Here is a 16,184-nt window from a genome sequence, read left to right on the forward strand (position 1 = left end):
CAGACAGTTCCTACATTTTTCAGCTTGTGTGTGGCTTGTATAACCTAAACCCTCAACACTGTGAACGCAACTGCACTCTGAAAAACAGGCAACGGCGTTTTTAACAGAAACGTTAGAGGTGGAGGCAGGTGGAGATGACACGAGCTCACGCGACAGACCAGGACCTGTGACCCCAGGACTGAGCTGCTGCAGGAACCGGGGAATCGGTCCCAGATGGGCCCAAAACAAGGGAAGGAGGAACCGCGGCTGGGTTTGAGCGGGGTGCCAGGCAGCACTTCACCGCCTTATTTAAATACACTCCACAAAGGCCTTCGGAGAAACAGTTCACATATTTAACATGCAAGAATATAAACCCGACAACTGCAATTTTGCCTACTTAGGCGCCATCCCAACTGAGATTTTTGTTGGGTGTTTTATCAAGTTGGGTTCTTTTGCAGACAGGCAGTAATGCTGCCTGTTGTCCCGCTCGCATCTTGCATTTCTTTTATGCCGGTGTCACGCGTGATGGAAGCGCAGCCAGTGTCTTCACAGACGACCCGTCAATACCTGTTTGGGAGCCCACAGCTTAAGCGGCTCACATTTCAGTTTTTGCTTTTCTCAGAGGTGTGCTTCCCCCCGCCCCTTCTTTTTTTCCTTTGCCTTTCTTTTTTTTAAATTTTCTTTTTCCAACTTGGGGAAAAAAAACCCACAACTCCAGGCCTCTGTTAAAGGAGAAACAGAACCTGGCATCTAGTATTAAATGCATCTGTAAAGAGTACACCTCTTGTTCTGAAGCGAGTTATAATGTAAAGCTACTCCTCTTTTTTCTTCAAAACATCTGCTTGATCGTGAAATTTAATACCAGGCATACTTAAAATTCATTTTGAAACAAATAAGTGATATGGAGCTACAATAGCAATTTTATAATTTTAATTTTGAGGACTACAGTGACATTCATCTTTGGTTACTGCGAAAAGCACCACCTGCAAATATCTGTATTCTTTTGCCATACGATAAAACGAAGAAGTCAAATTTCAGTGCTTTTCTCTCCCTAGTACACAGTACATTCAGGCAGATAGAAGGAGCAAGAAATCAAGCTCGACACCAAATTCAAGGGCAAACGGGAAAGGTGAACATACTACTCCTGCGGGAAAGCCGTCCCCAGGGAGTGGCCGTTTCTCTGACAAAGCGCAGCCCTCTTTTATTCTCACAGAAATGTAACGCGTCAAACAAAAAGAACTGTCAGTCAGCCAGTGTCATGATTTTGCTCTTTGCTTAGATTTTCCTTCCTCTTAAAAGGAAAATCTAATATAGAACCTCCACCTTCTCTTACTCACATGTTGTTCGTGATAACATCAATACATGGTCATCAATTATGGAATATTTTCCCAAACTGCATTTGAATACTTAGTGCTTTTAAGCCTACAATTAAAATGGATACTTCATAGGATACTGTGGCTTTACAAAAGCTCACAAACAGCACTAATTTAGCAAGTGACATGATATGCCATTTTAGAACCTTTTCAATAAAATACTTTGGCCCTTCTCCCTGTCTTCCCCACTGACCTGCTAACTTGACTTACTTCATCTCGAAGCAGAATTTTTATCATTATAAAAATATGAATCCTTTAAATCTCATCTCTCAAACAGGAGGATCACTATAAAAGGCCTTAAAAATATTATTAAAAGCTCAAATCCTTCAAATAATTGTAAAACAGATGGTAGGATATATATTTGAAAAACATATTTCGTTTGCAAAATTTATTTTTAACGTGGACTTTTCTAAGCTGCGTGCTTCTATGACTAAAGTAACAGAGAATTTGGAATTAATGTGTGCACAGGGAAAGCAAAATCCCTGACAAGGCAGAACCCCGGCCTGTTTGCGCTCCCAGCACAGAGCGGTTTCCTATGGCGTTCTCTGACTCACAGAGGAGCCGTCAGGTGCTGCAGAACGCGGAACAAGACACGACTGGAGCGAGTGAGCGGAGACGTGGGGGGGACGGACCCGCCTGTGCGAGAAAGAGTCGCTGGGTGAGCACAGGAAAAAGGAGGTGAGGGGAAATTCTGGAAAGACTTCTAAAATCCCTTCTTCTCTAACTAGCTTAAGACAATGCTACAATGAGGAAGTGATTAATTTGAGAAGAAACTTCTTCATGGTGAGGGTGCCAGAGCCTGGCCCAGGCTGCCCAGGGAGGCTGTGGAGTCTCCTTCTCTGCAGACATTCCAACCCGCCTGGACACCTTCTGTGTAACCTCAGCTGGGTGTTCCTGCTCCGGTGGGGGGATTGCACTGGAGGAGCTTTCGAGGTCCCTTCCAACCCCTGACATCCTGTGATTCGGTGTGATAACGCAGCTCTTTTAAACTATTGACACTTTCTCATAGTTATATGAAACTGTTGTAATTAGCTAAACGATTACTAAATATGTTATTCATAGACTATAACTATTCCGGCATTATAACTTTAAAACCCCTCAACAGCAAAACAAATAGCTCTATCCTGAAGTCGAACCTTACACTGAGGAGAACACTGAGATTCAGACGGTACCAGAGACGACACACACGCACCGCCCTCACCCACCCCCGTGTCCGCAGATTTTACGGAGCGGCCAAGGACCAGGAAACCTTGGCAGGAGTCACAACCAGCCCCATCCCGCCCCTCCGCTGCCACGCAGCGCCGGAGCCTCGGCCACAAACCAGCCTTCTGCAGAGAACCTCTGCGCTGAGGTGCTCTGTACCTGACTGCTGAATTTACATCACGGCCACGCTCTCTGGAAACCTTTAGTCCCCTTTCACAGAATCACAGAATGTCAGGGGTTGGAAGGGACCTCGAAAGCTCCTCCAGTGCAATCCCCCGCCGGAGCAGGAACAGCCAGATGAGGTTACACAGAAGGTGTCCAGGCGGGTTGGAATGTCTGCAGAGAAGGAGACTCCACAGCCTCCCTGGGCAGCCTGGGCCAGGCTCTGACACCCTCACCGGGAAGAAGTTTTTTCTCATATTTAAGTGGAACCTCTTGTGTTCCAGCTTGAACCCATTACCCCTTGTCTTACTGTTGGTCGTCACCGAGAAGAGCCTGGCTCCATCCTCGTGACACCCACCCTTTATATATTTATAAACATTGATGAGGTCACCCCTCAGTCTCCTCATCTCCAAAAGCGGATGGGCAGAAGGAGAAAGGTTCTGGCCATTACAGTTGTGAAGCAAGTACAAACCAGTGCGGTGAGCTCTACCTGTGCAGGGAGCGTGAAACAAACACAGAGCTGGAAAACAATTTCCTCTCAGCGGGCATTAATTCTGAAACACCAGTGATGTCGGTTCACGCTTTTTTAATTTTGTTACACTGAAAAGAAAGTATCCCAAAGCTATGAATAACAACTCGTTTTTGCACAAGTGGGTTGATTCTCCCCCACACATGGACTCAACCACAATGGGCAGCAGGGAATAGGAGGGAAAGAAAAGCCCAAGTGAAGAGCCCAAGGTGTGCATTCAAGCTCCAGAAAACTTCCAGATTCCACCGGATGACCCAGAGTCACGAGATTCCTGTAGAGGACACACACATCTGGACCATCTCTTTGTCTGCAGAGGGCAGTGTCTCATGTTTGCATTTTAAATGGCTGAAACCTAAACCTAAATTATTAACAGACTAAAAATTTCTTCGACATGAAAGGAACATTTAAACAGTGTCAGGAGAAGAACAAAAATAAAACAGCCACTGGAAAAAAAAACCAAACAAACATCGGTAGAATTGCTGCAGTAGGAAAGATGAGAAGAGGCGTAAGAAGGTTTTTCTCATCCCCACATGCAGTGGATGATCCTACATCAACATACGTTAAGGGGTTATGAACCCAGCTGGAATTCTGGCCGCCCTTCCAAAGCTGTGCTCAATATCCAAGTCTATTATTTTGTACAATGACATAAACCCAGCACTTGTCTTATAATGTCTTACTGCAAAGCACTGAGGGACGTCCAGCACCCTTCCGTGCTGCAGTCTTGGGTGAAGTCTGTGCCTAAAACTTAGTGGGCGTCGGATGTGCACAGCCCACAGCTCTGGGAATAACTGTGATCCAAAGCTGTGCAGGAGGCACAGTACAGCTGGAATGGAACGATCATGACCCAGCTGTAGCCTGGACCGGCTCACCTATTGCTCTGATACCTGTAGCTAGAAACTATGTGATTTAAGAGCTCTGGAGACAATTGCAGGATTTCCATTTGTTCTGCATTACTATAATTAGAGCTTCCGGATCACGGTTTACACTAAGAACAGCAGCAAGGACTGCGAGGTGGGAGAGACTCAGAGCAGATGGGTCAGATGGGGAGAAAGTCTGGAGAGTGACAAAGAGGCGTGTTCTGACATCGCTTACCCCACATCAGGTGCTTATACATACCCAGTCTATAAGCATTATGAGACCATATGTGAAATACAGCTTTTATCACACTACAGCGTTCTTAACCCCACTTCCTCTACTCAGCAGCAAATTATTCGATTCACCACAAAAAAGGGTGCCTAACTGCAGCAACTGATAACACAGAAGTTAATAATATGTGAGTACTAAATATAGCCATTCTCTGGGGGTTTTTTTTCTACATTTTCCAGCCCAGGACCTTTTTGCAGCATCTTTAACACATTAGTTGTCCTGTATTGATTGCGATGTTCGAAACCAGTGACAGGTGCAGAGCTCTCAATGTGGCGCTTTTCCCTCGCCCCATCCCACCCACGTTCAGCTCCTGCAGCTTCAGCTTGTAAAACTACAGCTACTGGCTTCGTATGAACGCACATGCACGGGAAGTCCAAGGAACAGGCTGCCAACAAACAGATGAGAAACTTTAAAAAGATCTGAGGTGCTAATCAGCCACGCCAGAGCTCTACACTGCATCTAAGTACAGGTTTTAAGGGAACATCATTGGAGCACTTGTGCAGATAAGCATATCCTTCATTTGAATGTTCTCTCCTTCAAATGAACCCACTTCCACTTGAGAGAGTATGTTTTATTAAAACTCTTAGGATTTTCTGTCTCTTTGCTTAAAGACAATATAATGGGGAAGGATTAAAAAAAAAAAAAGAAAAAAGGCTGATACAATTTACATTCGGGTCACTGACTGTCTTGATTATGGTTCCAAACACCAAGCCTTTAAAAAGGAAAAAACCAAACCAAAGCAAAACACAAACCACCCAACCCCACACTGTTCTGCAGTGCTCCCTCCTGTTACCTACATTCGTTTCTACCAGTGTAAGCTGCATAGATTTTGTGGAGTTACATGTGAAAAGGCATCCCAAGGAAGAAAAAAAACCTTCAGCTAACATCACAACTGAAAAACGCAACTTTTCTAATACAGTACCGATTTCTAAGTAGTAAGTACTTAGGGAAACTGCCATACATTTACATAGACACGTATGTCTCTAACTCTGTAGAATAAAAATCTGTTCCAGCCTTCTGCTTGTCCAGCATTAACCCATGATGATGATTTGTGGCACGGATGTCAGGAATAAATGTGAAAGAGTTCAGAATTTAAAACATACACTATTTAAATGTGGATATTACAACCCAATTTTCCCTGTAATCCATATATGTATAAAAGCAGCATAGCCTTGTACAGATTCTGGTAATTACAGAGTTTTATTTCGAAAAAACACAACGTTTCATACAATATAAACACAGTAATTGTCACTTTATCTTACAATCTACACTGTGATTTCAATTATGCACAAAGGGACTGCTCATGAGAACTGAACTGAGAGGGTAAATTGCACCCCTCATAATAATAGTAACAAACCTGTGTTCATTAGTGTCTGTTTGTTTTTAAAAGGCATTTGTTGAATTATTACGAACATCTCTTACAGACTGGTGAAAAAAGAAAAATGTACTGGGTGCGACACTAATCGTTCTTTTATAAGACCTGTCTTGAGGGAAATCAGTTTCATATTCTTTACAGCCATGTGACTTTATCAGAAAACCACAGCGCACAATTCTGGTGTAATTAGCAGGACCTTCTTCAATACAGCCCAGAAGAAACCTCTGAAACAAACACATTTCACATCGTTAGGGGAAGTCGGAGCTGAAATGGAGGTACCAGCCCCTGCACACAACAGCAGCAATCCTACCTATTTTTAGTTCACAATTCCAATAAGAAAACAGTTGAGAGCCTAGTGAAAATATCGTGGTGACAAATTTAATGGACTGAACACTAAAGTTACTATTTTTAAATAAAGTTCCTAATTATCTTTCAAAACAAGAAGCAATTAAGCAGCAGTGGAGCTACAGCTTTCCCAAGCGTCTGGTAAGGCTTGGCTCCAATCTGATTGAAACTGGGAAATGGCTCAACACCTTTCTGATCCTAAAAATTGGTTGAGGGCCAGGCTCCTTTTTATTTCTTTTTTTTTAGTTTAGTGAAAGCAGTTCTGCTTTGACCTGCCCAGTCCTGCCTTGCCCTGCTTTTCCCTCCTCATGAGGGATCTGCCTCTGCGCAGGTGCAAAATTCACAACGAGGAGAAGGTGGAGAGGGAAACAGAAACAGAGCTTGTTGTGTCCGAAGCGAGCTGGTGAACATGAGAAATAGCACACGGCTCGGATCTGGGAGTCGTGCAGCTCTGAAAGCACAAGGGATCCACAACACGGAGCATATCAGTATTTGCAAATGTACTGAATGAGCCGCGTAATCACAATAGAGTGAGTTATAATCTGACACATTATTCTGCAAATAGACATTTTAGTTACTGGTTCCCTTGATAACACACTGTGACAATAATGAGTGTATATTATACTTGTAGCACAAGTCACGTAAGATTGCTCCACACTTCATACATACTACATGCCTTATTTTTGAAATAAACTTTTAACAACTGAGGTACAGAATTAGAGTTAGGATTGAAAATACACAGATAACATACTTATATCTACATTTTAATGTGACACAGCAGGATCCTAGAGTTTGGAATGCTCTTTTGGGGAATATATCATCTATGCTGGTAAGACAAGAGAAGATCTCTAAATCCATCCTCTCTCTTCTACAAAAGCACTTAATCATGTCAAGATTCTTGATGACACTGCAATACTTCTTGGCATTAATACCACGAAAAGATTGAACAATAACGCCCTTGACTCATCCGATTTCATTTAAAACCTCGCACTATCCAAAACCATCCAGGAGTTCTTACAGATGTGAACTTTTACTTTCTTCTTGAAGAAGAGACGTATCACGACACCAGTTTACAAACGGGGAAGCCAAGTTTTGCCCCAGCCTGGCCTTTGCGAACACAACGCGTGGATCCTGCAGCAGCTCAGCTGGGTGGAGCAGAGGGGAGCAAAGTCCTCCCGCAGAAACGGTGAAGCGAAACCTTCCAGGCCGAACCAAGACAAGAACTGAGACTGCACACCTTAACTGCACAACGTCGTCTTCGTGGCACACACACTGATAGGCAGAGCTAATGAAAAGACCAAGATAAAACCACAATCGGTGCACTCACACAAGACTAGTTCACTCGAGACTGAATCTGATTAAAGAATATCCACAGACCAGCCAGACGCTAACGTAAGAAGATTGCCTTGCCAGGTATGAAGCTTCAAGATGCGTAACTTCTCAACACTGTCCCTGACTTTATAACATCAAAAATAAGTAATTAAAATCTGGGATGCCTTAATAGCAAAAGTGGTGGACAGTTTGTTCCAGACACTTTCTTCAGCAGCTTTGCGAGTATTACCAACATCGGCAATACTTGAATAAAAACGGCAAATTAACACAATTGGTTGGGATTTTGCGCGTCTGTTGCTATTTGTATTTATTTCTAAAAAATAACTAGGCTTCAGGTGTGCTTTCTTTCCTTTTTTGGTTTGTTTTTTGGTTGTTTAATTGTAAAGAACACACCTCTCGCCAAAGATCATACGGCACTACTCAGTCACCTGAACTGGGCTGGATGCTCCCTGGGCAGAGCACCCGCAGCTCCTTCCCTCCCCAGCCTTGCTAAGCCAGCCCTTGCTAAGCCAGCCCTTGCTGGCTCTTCCGTAGGGCTGCAGTTCACATGAGCCCTTTGGGGGAAGGGGAACCTTGCCGAGTACCCAAGGTACTTCACAGCCTTCACAGAAAATTTACTGGGCAGCCGACATGTTTCAAGCATAAATCACCATCCAGGCACCGAAACCGCTTAACTCTATAATGAATACACTACAATTTAGCCTTATTGGTGGATACCCTTCTTGGAGATTTAACTAGCATACCACAATACAACTATAGTAAGCACAGAATTAAGTTTAACTGTAACAACTGATTTTAATATGCTTCAGCTACAAAAATCAATGTGTAAGGTATCACAGAGCAATCAGCTCAAAAATTGTATTTCAAATCACAAACCTTATCAGTGACATCCTGCCTAGAAAATTATTCTTAATCACATGTAAAATTAGCTAGCAATTTATTTCCGTTTATTTAGGGATTAGTCACGTACTATAAAAAAATAATACTGAAAGAATACTTAAGTTCAGCTTCAGTTTGATAAACCTGTTAACCTAATATGAGCTTAATCTATTTTTTAATTTTCAGCCTGCCTCTCCTGAAGCAAAGATTTTATGACCGTGTTCTCTGCATGGAAGCACATGGTCTCAATAAACTTTTGAGCCTGCTGGCAAATTTACAGCAAATGTACTGCAGACATCTTTGTCAGGGGTCTCTCAAAAATAATCAATTCAGCAACACCTGTGAATGTAGGCAAGCGCCCAGACCAAAGAAATTTAAATTTAAGCCCCCAGTGAAGGAAAGGCTTCAGTGTATTATCAAACAGTGGAGTTCACAGCAGGGGAAAAGGAGAGAACGTGCAAGTCAACAGCACTGAGTGCTCCCTCTCCCTGGGACCAGCAGTGATGTATTTGCACCATCTCAGCCCAGGGAATGACTGGGAATTGAACCTGGCGCTTTCGCGTTCTTCCAAAAGCCTCAGCAGACAAAAGATGCTTCTTCATATATTTCTAGCATATTCTCTCACACAATTAACACCACAACAAAAGCTTTGAGGCTGGGAAAAGGAAAAAGTAGGAAGGAACTGGTGAACCTGTTGCCATTAAAATGCAGAAATTAGTAAAAGTTTAAGTAATGGAAAGTTCTGGCTTGTATTCCATCTCCTGTTGTATTGCTTTTCAATTCTCCACCTTTACGCACAAAAAAATTCCACTGCATTTGAATGTGTATGTTTGCAGAGAACAGTGCCACAAAAACCAGAGCAGAAGCCTGGGCAGGTATCAGAAATATGGTGACTAACAAGTCCAGATCCTACAGAACCAAAAAGACTCGAAAGCAGTTACAAAAATACGCATTTGACTTTTGCTTTTAAAAGGCTCATTTTATTTTCTCTTTTTGAAATGGAAATCCCAGGGCTTATGCACATTTTGTCATTCATCTTTATTATTCGTTTCTTAAAATGTTTAAAATCATTTGGTGATGCAGCATGTTCTTTATCAAACAAAACAGTTTGCCATTTTTACCACTAGTAACAAGGAATCTGTTATTCTCTTTAGTGAATTATTTTTAACTCTGTGTTAATTAACTGTATGGGTATAGGCAAACTATCAAGAAACTGGGCTGTGGAACAACTTTGTCTGCAGAATTCTGAACTGTAGCCAAGTACTTTTAGTACAGAACAAACTTACGAAGCTGCATAATTCTTAAATTTATACAGCAGTAGTTACTCATACATCCACATTCTTTGATAACATCAACTTCGGTTTTAAAGCAGACTATTAAAGTAAAATATTAGCTAAGAGATACATCCCAAGCAAACTACCCACTAGACTCACCACAGTACTCTTCACTGGCTCACTAAACCATCAATATGCTTTTTATTTAGTCCTGCCTTCATGGCACTGTCTTCGTCTCCTTTTGCCATTCCAAATGAAACAGCTGTCAGAGGAAAACAGCAATCTGCTGAACAAATCATGTGGAGTCTACTCATGATCAGAGGACATTTACTATTTTATGGACAAATTTTATTTAAATAAAATGTTAACATTCATGCCAAAGTTTCAAAAATACTCCTGAGCAAGCAAGTACCTAATCTTAGCAAATTTTCTGTGGATTTGTTACTGAAAGAAATAGCTGCGGTATAAAGCAAATGCTCCATTTGCATGTGAAAGCAAATGCAACACATTGAGAAATGAACATCCATTTCTCCTAAATCAGGGATCCCTGACACTTGCACTTGGGTTTATCCCGAAGTCTTGCAGCTATTAGCAAGTGACACGAACTAAAAGGCAAAGTGTGATTATTAGAACGCAGGACTGGCTCAAGAAATAGGGGAAGACGTTCCAACCCAGCTTTTTCATGCTCTTCAGATCAGGTCAGCTCTGCCGCCAGCTGAAGGTAAATGCCTCCTATTTACAACTGGACATGGAAAGGAAGTTGCAACTGCAGCCAAAGGCCAGAAAGGAGCTGACACATGAACAGATGTGTGGAACAAAGGAGAAACACAAGCGGGAAGTGATCGAAGGCAACGGGTGCAAGGGGGTTACAAGTGGCAGAGCGAGAGAAAGTGGAAGCAGAAATGGGATTCCCAGAGCAAACGGTCAAACCCTTTTACAATAACTCAGAATGATGCGGTGGGCATCGCACACACCTCAAAAGCCTGTGGTATGGCTTCTTAAATTATTCACATTTTGGACATGTAAAGGTCTTTCTGCCATTACGGCTCATCACCTTTTTCATTTATCAGTGCTACTAATTCGTAAGACTCAAGCAAGCTTTTCCACTACACCTTTTGTTTTATCTTGCTTCGTACTGGGATGTAATTTATTTTGAAGACAGATAAGTTTATCTGAGGTTGAGTGTAGCTTGAAATTACGAATTTATGATTAGCTGTGACAACAGTAGGAACACGTGTTTGATTCATAATCCATTTAATGGCTAAATTTAGGTAATCTGGTTTTCACAGCACTTGCCAGCAGGCACATCCCTGCTATTGACAGTCAGCAGGAGAGGGCAGACACACGGAGTAGTCAGGTGTAATTCAGCTGCTTATCGATTTGGACTCATTTTCTTGGTAGTGACTTCACTAACGTCATGCAAAGACAGGAGTTACTGTGCTTCCCATCATCTACAGCAACCTACTTCTGCACCTAACACCCCACTGGACTGCAGAGAAAATACAACCTGGGCTGTATTTTTTTTTAAACTGAAATTTAATCTTGTTTAAAACATGAACCTCTATTCCCTCAGGCTGAAGACGACTAGGGAGAAGACCCTAATTCAGTTATCTCTAAGTGCTCTGGAATAAAGTACAGTGGGTTTTATAATCAAGACTAAGGATTAGAAGTTGGATGATCTGGGTCTTTTCCTTGGCTTGCCAAAGAATTCACACAGCAGTAGGCAAGCGCATCAGTTTTAGATCAGCAAAAGGGGACATGAAGATTTTTCTTCCTCACAAGAATGGTTAACAATATAATTGTTAGTGTCCGTAAGAAGCTCATGTATGCCAGGAATATAGGCCAGGGAAATTCCTGTCCTGTTGAATGTGAGTACACAGACGTAGCTCACAGAGCTGGAGGAGACCAGGGCAACTACTCTGCCAAAATCACATCGTGTGGAAAGAAAGTAAAAATTAAAAAAAAAAAGTAATAAGAAACTAGACTAACAGTAGTACCACAGATAAGTCAGCCACTATTTTAAAAGGTGAGACTTTGAGAAAATGCACTTTACTACATGTTCCATGAAGGGAACTTCATCACAAAGTGAAATCAACATGGAAGAAAATCAGTAAGTGCTCAGACTGGAGCTCTTAATTGCTCTCTACAAGTCAGCAAATCCAGAAATAAAACACACCATAAATCTCAATAAAAATATAAAGCATTTACAACCCATAACAAATTAGAAATTAAAAAAACCAGCGCGTCCACATCTGCTGATCCTTCAGCAGCCCTGCGCAGCGCTCGGCTAATAGCTGCAACTCCCCTCCTTTCTTTGATAAGTATTTTAAAAACAAACATCTTTAAAAATACTTCTCGTAAAGTTCTGCCGGAGCAGCCTGGCACAGCTTTAAGCTCTCAGAGTGGCTCTGCTGGTGCTGAAAGTCGAGAAAGGCGACCCTGCATCCAAGCAGCCCCCTCCCTCCCCAAATGGCAGAAGAGCCGGCAGCAGGAAATAGCGTGAGAACGGGCTCCCCGCGCCGCTTCCAGCCCTTCCTGAGCGCAGGGGCTGTGAAACGGGTTGCAAGGACCGTCTCTGACATTACTTCCTTTTCCACCCCAGCCGAAACCAGGAAGCGCCAGCGAGGAGATAGGCAGAGAAAGCATGGCGTGAAATGAAGCACAAAATCGAATTCGTGGCCAAGGAGCCTAGCTAAGCCGAGACCAGCTAAAGCAAAAATTGAAGTATTTGTGAACACAGCCTAATATAAGCAAGTCTAGAAAACACACCAGGAGGCTTTGCTTTTGCCCCTCTGCTTTGCTCTGGTGAGACCCCCTGCAGTGCTAGTCCAGCTCAGCACAGGACAGACATGGACCTGCTGGAGACGGTCAGAGGAGCCACAAATATGTAATCGGAGGGATGGAAAACCTCTGCTACAAGGAAAGGCTGAGAGAGTTGAGGATGCTCAGCCTGGACAAGAGAAGGCTCTGGGGAGACCTTATTGCGGCCTTTAAGTACATAAAAGGAGCTGATAAGAATGATGTGACAGACTTTTTAGCAGGGCCTGTTGTGAGAGGACAAGGGGTGATGGTTTTAAGCTAAAATACGGGAGATTCAGGTGAGACAAGAGGAAGAAATTTTTTAACAATGAGGGTGGTGAGAGCCTGGCCCAGGTTGGCCAGAGAGGTGGTGGCTGAACCATCCCTGGAGACATCCCAGGCCAGGCTGGACGGGGCTCTGAGCAACCTGAGCTGGTGCAGATGTCCCTGCTCATGGCAGGGGGGGCACTGGGGGAGCTGGGAAGGGCCCTGCAACCCAAACTATTCTATGATTCTAATCCAATGGTTACTGACATCAAAGCAATTTTCTTCAGGACCACCCCAGACTTCGGCTCAGACCTTATAGGACAGTGCTGGCATCCTTCATGCCCTTGTGCCACAAATAGCACATTTGTATGGGAGAGATTCAACTTATTCTGACTTATCTGCTATGTATTTGTGAGGCTTTAAGAACAGAGCTTTTCAAATGAAAACTGAGGTAGAAATATTAGCAACAACAGCACTTGAAGAGATCTGGTTTGTTTATATTTGACAGAAGGTATATTTTGACAAACGGGTCTTGGCACATTACAGTGGAAATGGCTCCTATATTCTTAATATTAAGTAATATATTCTGAATAAATGCCATCCTGTGCCTTCAGGGAAGAAATACGAAGGATGGTAAAGAATTCATTTATCACCGTTTGGCATTTTCTATATTCTAGACACATCTGCGTTCTTCCCTTTATTATTAGCCAGAGCACTATCACATTCAAGGTTCATCCTCTGCTGTACACATCCCCATACGATGCAAGAGCCATGAAGTTTGGTCTCCCCTCAGATATCACTCCCTCCTCCCAGCTGAAACACATTCCACTCAGAGAGAAACTGGTGACAAAACCTCATAGCCCATGTTGTTCTAAAAGCAGAATTGAAACTAATTACTTAGTAAGTCCAGTTAAGAAAAGGGAAACAGGCTCCTCTCCTTTCTCTGCCTCTCAAGACTGTCAGATATGCCCATGCAGGAAGTTCAGTAAAGCTCACGATGAGCAGGGGCAGCTACTCTTTCAAAATGAACAGGGTTCCTCTGAAGTGACATTTTCGTTTAGCCAGAGAGCTTGAGGATAAAGGGCAGGGCACCAGAAGGGCTCTCCAGCAGATGAGGTTACTGCCTGGGCCTCCCAGCTTCACACCTCCAAAGATCACAACTCCTGTTACATTGAGACTCAGGACGGTACCTGTGGCTTTGGGTAAAGTCATCTTTTCCGAGCCAATGCAACCAGGAACTTGGTGGAGCAATGATAAAAGCATGTATTAATATTAACTTCTTATGGGCAGACACTGAAAAATGGCAGTGAGTCAGCAGGAAGTATTGCAGTTTAAGTCACTGCTCAGGAGCAGGTGAAAAACACAATTGCCAGACTCTTGAAATACCTACATTCAAGTTAGGTAGATGTGACACACGAGACTGAGAAATATATTAGTTCCCACTTTCCTGGGAAAGGCCAAGAAGCGAAGCAGCGGCTTCCCCTGCCCCGCTTTGTCCATCTCTGAGAGCTCCAGACGCATCCGCGAGCTCCCTTCTTTCCTCAGCACAAACTCTGCAAGAGCCGACGCTCCATCTCCCCATCATCTTTCTTTTCAAGATGCTCCAGCATCCTGCAGCTACGCCATACAGTCCTGAACTCTGAAAGCACCTTCTGCTGGACTGGAGCTAAGCTGCCGATATGGAGAATAGTTTTAACCAAGAAAAGCACAATTGTAAAAGCCACAATGTTGAACAGAAGGGAAGTAGGTAAGTCCCCAGTACCTCACCATCCCACCATTGACCAAAGGTGGAAATGAGAGGAGGGAAAGACGGGTGCGCAAGGACAGTGGGCAGGATGCCGGGCGCTGGAACCGCTGCCACGCAAGCGGAGCACAAGCCCTGCAATGTCCCACTGCCCAGGGACCAGCCCACGGCTCCTCAAGAAGCTCTGCACACGTTTCCTGCAGGTTTGGCAGAAACAGAAGCGAATTTCATTTTGGTATTAACATCTCTGAAAGCCAAACAAACGCCTGTACGATATACACTTCTCACTGTTCCCTGCTAAAAGACAGACAAAAAAGATTTTAAACATTTGGCAGAATCTCCTTGCAAAGCTTCCTATATATAAATAACCCTGTCACTTTCCAAGAGTGAAAATAACTTTTCTTAAAAAATGCAGAATGTTAAATGAGCCCATACTAAGACAAACTTTACACTAAGCAATTCACACTTCAACAAATGACAGTTTAAAAAAATTAAAGCTGTTACAAACAACTATAATGAGTTATTTTTTGTGAAAAAGAAACATTGTTTAGAATTTTAAAGTAATTCACTGAACAAAGAATCCATTACTATTTAAGAATTGATTCAACTTTCAAGAGCAAGAAGGGATTTTCGGAAGCTGGATTGATTCTGAAAGAGAAAAGACACTTTCCTGCCTTCCATTTTAAGTATGTCTTTCTTGTTTTAAACTGGGACTTCAAAAGGGGAAAGTGTTTAGAACCCAGGACTCCTCTCTGAAAGAACTGACAACTCTAACACAGTTTGTTCTACTTTCTCTTTTAACTTCTATAAGCCCTAATGACAGTAGCTTGCACATTCAAATTAAAATAGTCTTCACTTGATAAATCTCAGCTACAGTTTATATTTTGCCTTTGCCACAGTTTTTTAGAGTGTGCTCACCAGGTTAATTTCAAGCTACCAGTTGTCAGATCTTACGGGCAGTAATTTTTCTCAGGTCTCTTGAAAATTTACTATGATAAAAAAAAGCTCAGAATTTCAAAGTGATGTTACCACCAAGGAAACATTTTACCATTAAAAACCCTTACTTTGAGTATTCTGTTACTCAAAACAATGCCAATGCACAATCAAAAATGCCAGAAAGGACAACTATTCAAACTAACAACCGGAAAACTCCTTCTGCAAGAAAACAATGCCATATACTTTACTAACACGTTGAATAAATATTAGAATTATGAAATATTTTTAGGAGGAGACTGTAATGGTATCTTAGAAAAAAAGATCTGTAATTTGTCAGCAATGCACAAGGTTTATTTTTGGCTCCACGGCCCATGATGTAGAATTCAGTGTTCCACTAGATGGAGCAGGACGGTAAAACCACCCCCTTGCTGACCCAATGAAAAGTCAAACCCAGCAATCAGGGGTGATAAGAATTTTAGCTTTCTTCTGTGCATTCAGGGCTGAACAAAATTTCTTCCTCTTCCAAAAAAGGGCAACACAAAACCCACTTAGTGCTTAATATTTACTTCTTCCCGTCATAGAAGTTGACTATTAACAAACAGTAACCAGAAACAGATAACCAAACATTACCAGAAACAAAACTAGTTTTTCCCTATTTCTATCAGCTTTACACTAGAAAGACAAAATTTACTGGATAGTTGACAGAAAATGAAAATCTTTTTTCTATTTTGCAGCAACTGAACTTGCAAAAAAATCCATGCCAAATGATCAAACATTAGTCACCTAATGCAAGAGACATTGCTCCACATCAAACAAATTCACACTAGAAACAATGGCAAAA

The 16,184-nt window shown here is 42.5% G+C and overlaps 1 protein-coding gene across 3 annotated transcripts in view; it reads right to left on the reverse strand.

Annotated features, from left to right (window-relative positions):
• The window catches only part of GNAS (GNAS complex locus), a 152,323-nt gene that overhangs the window by 25,321 nt on the left and 110,818 nt on the right, over positions 1-16,184 (reverse strand). The window lies entirely within an intron of this gene.

This window comes from Caloenas nicobarica, chromosome 15 (assembly GCF_036013445.1).
Source record: "Caloenas nicobarica isolate bCalNic1 chromosome 15, bCalNic1.hap1, whole genome shotgun sequence".
NCBI lineage: Eukaryota > Metazoa > Chordata > Aves > Columbiformes > Columbidae > Caloenas > Caloenas nicobarica.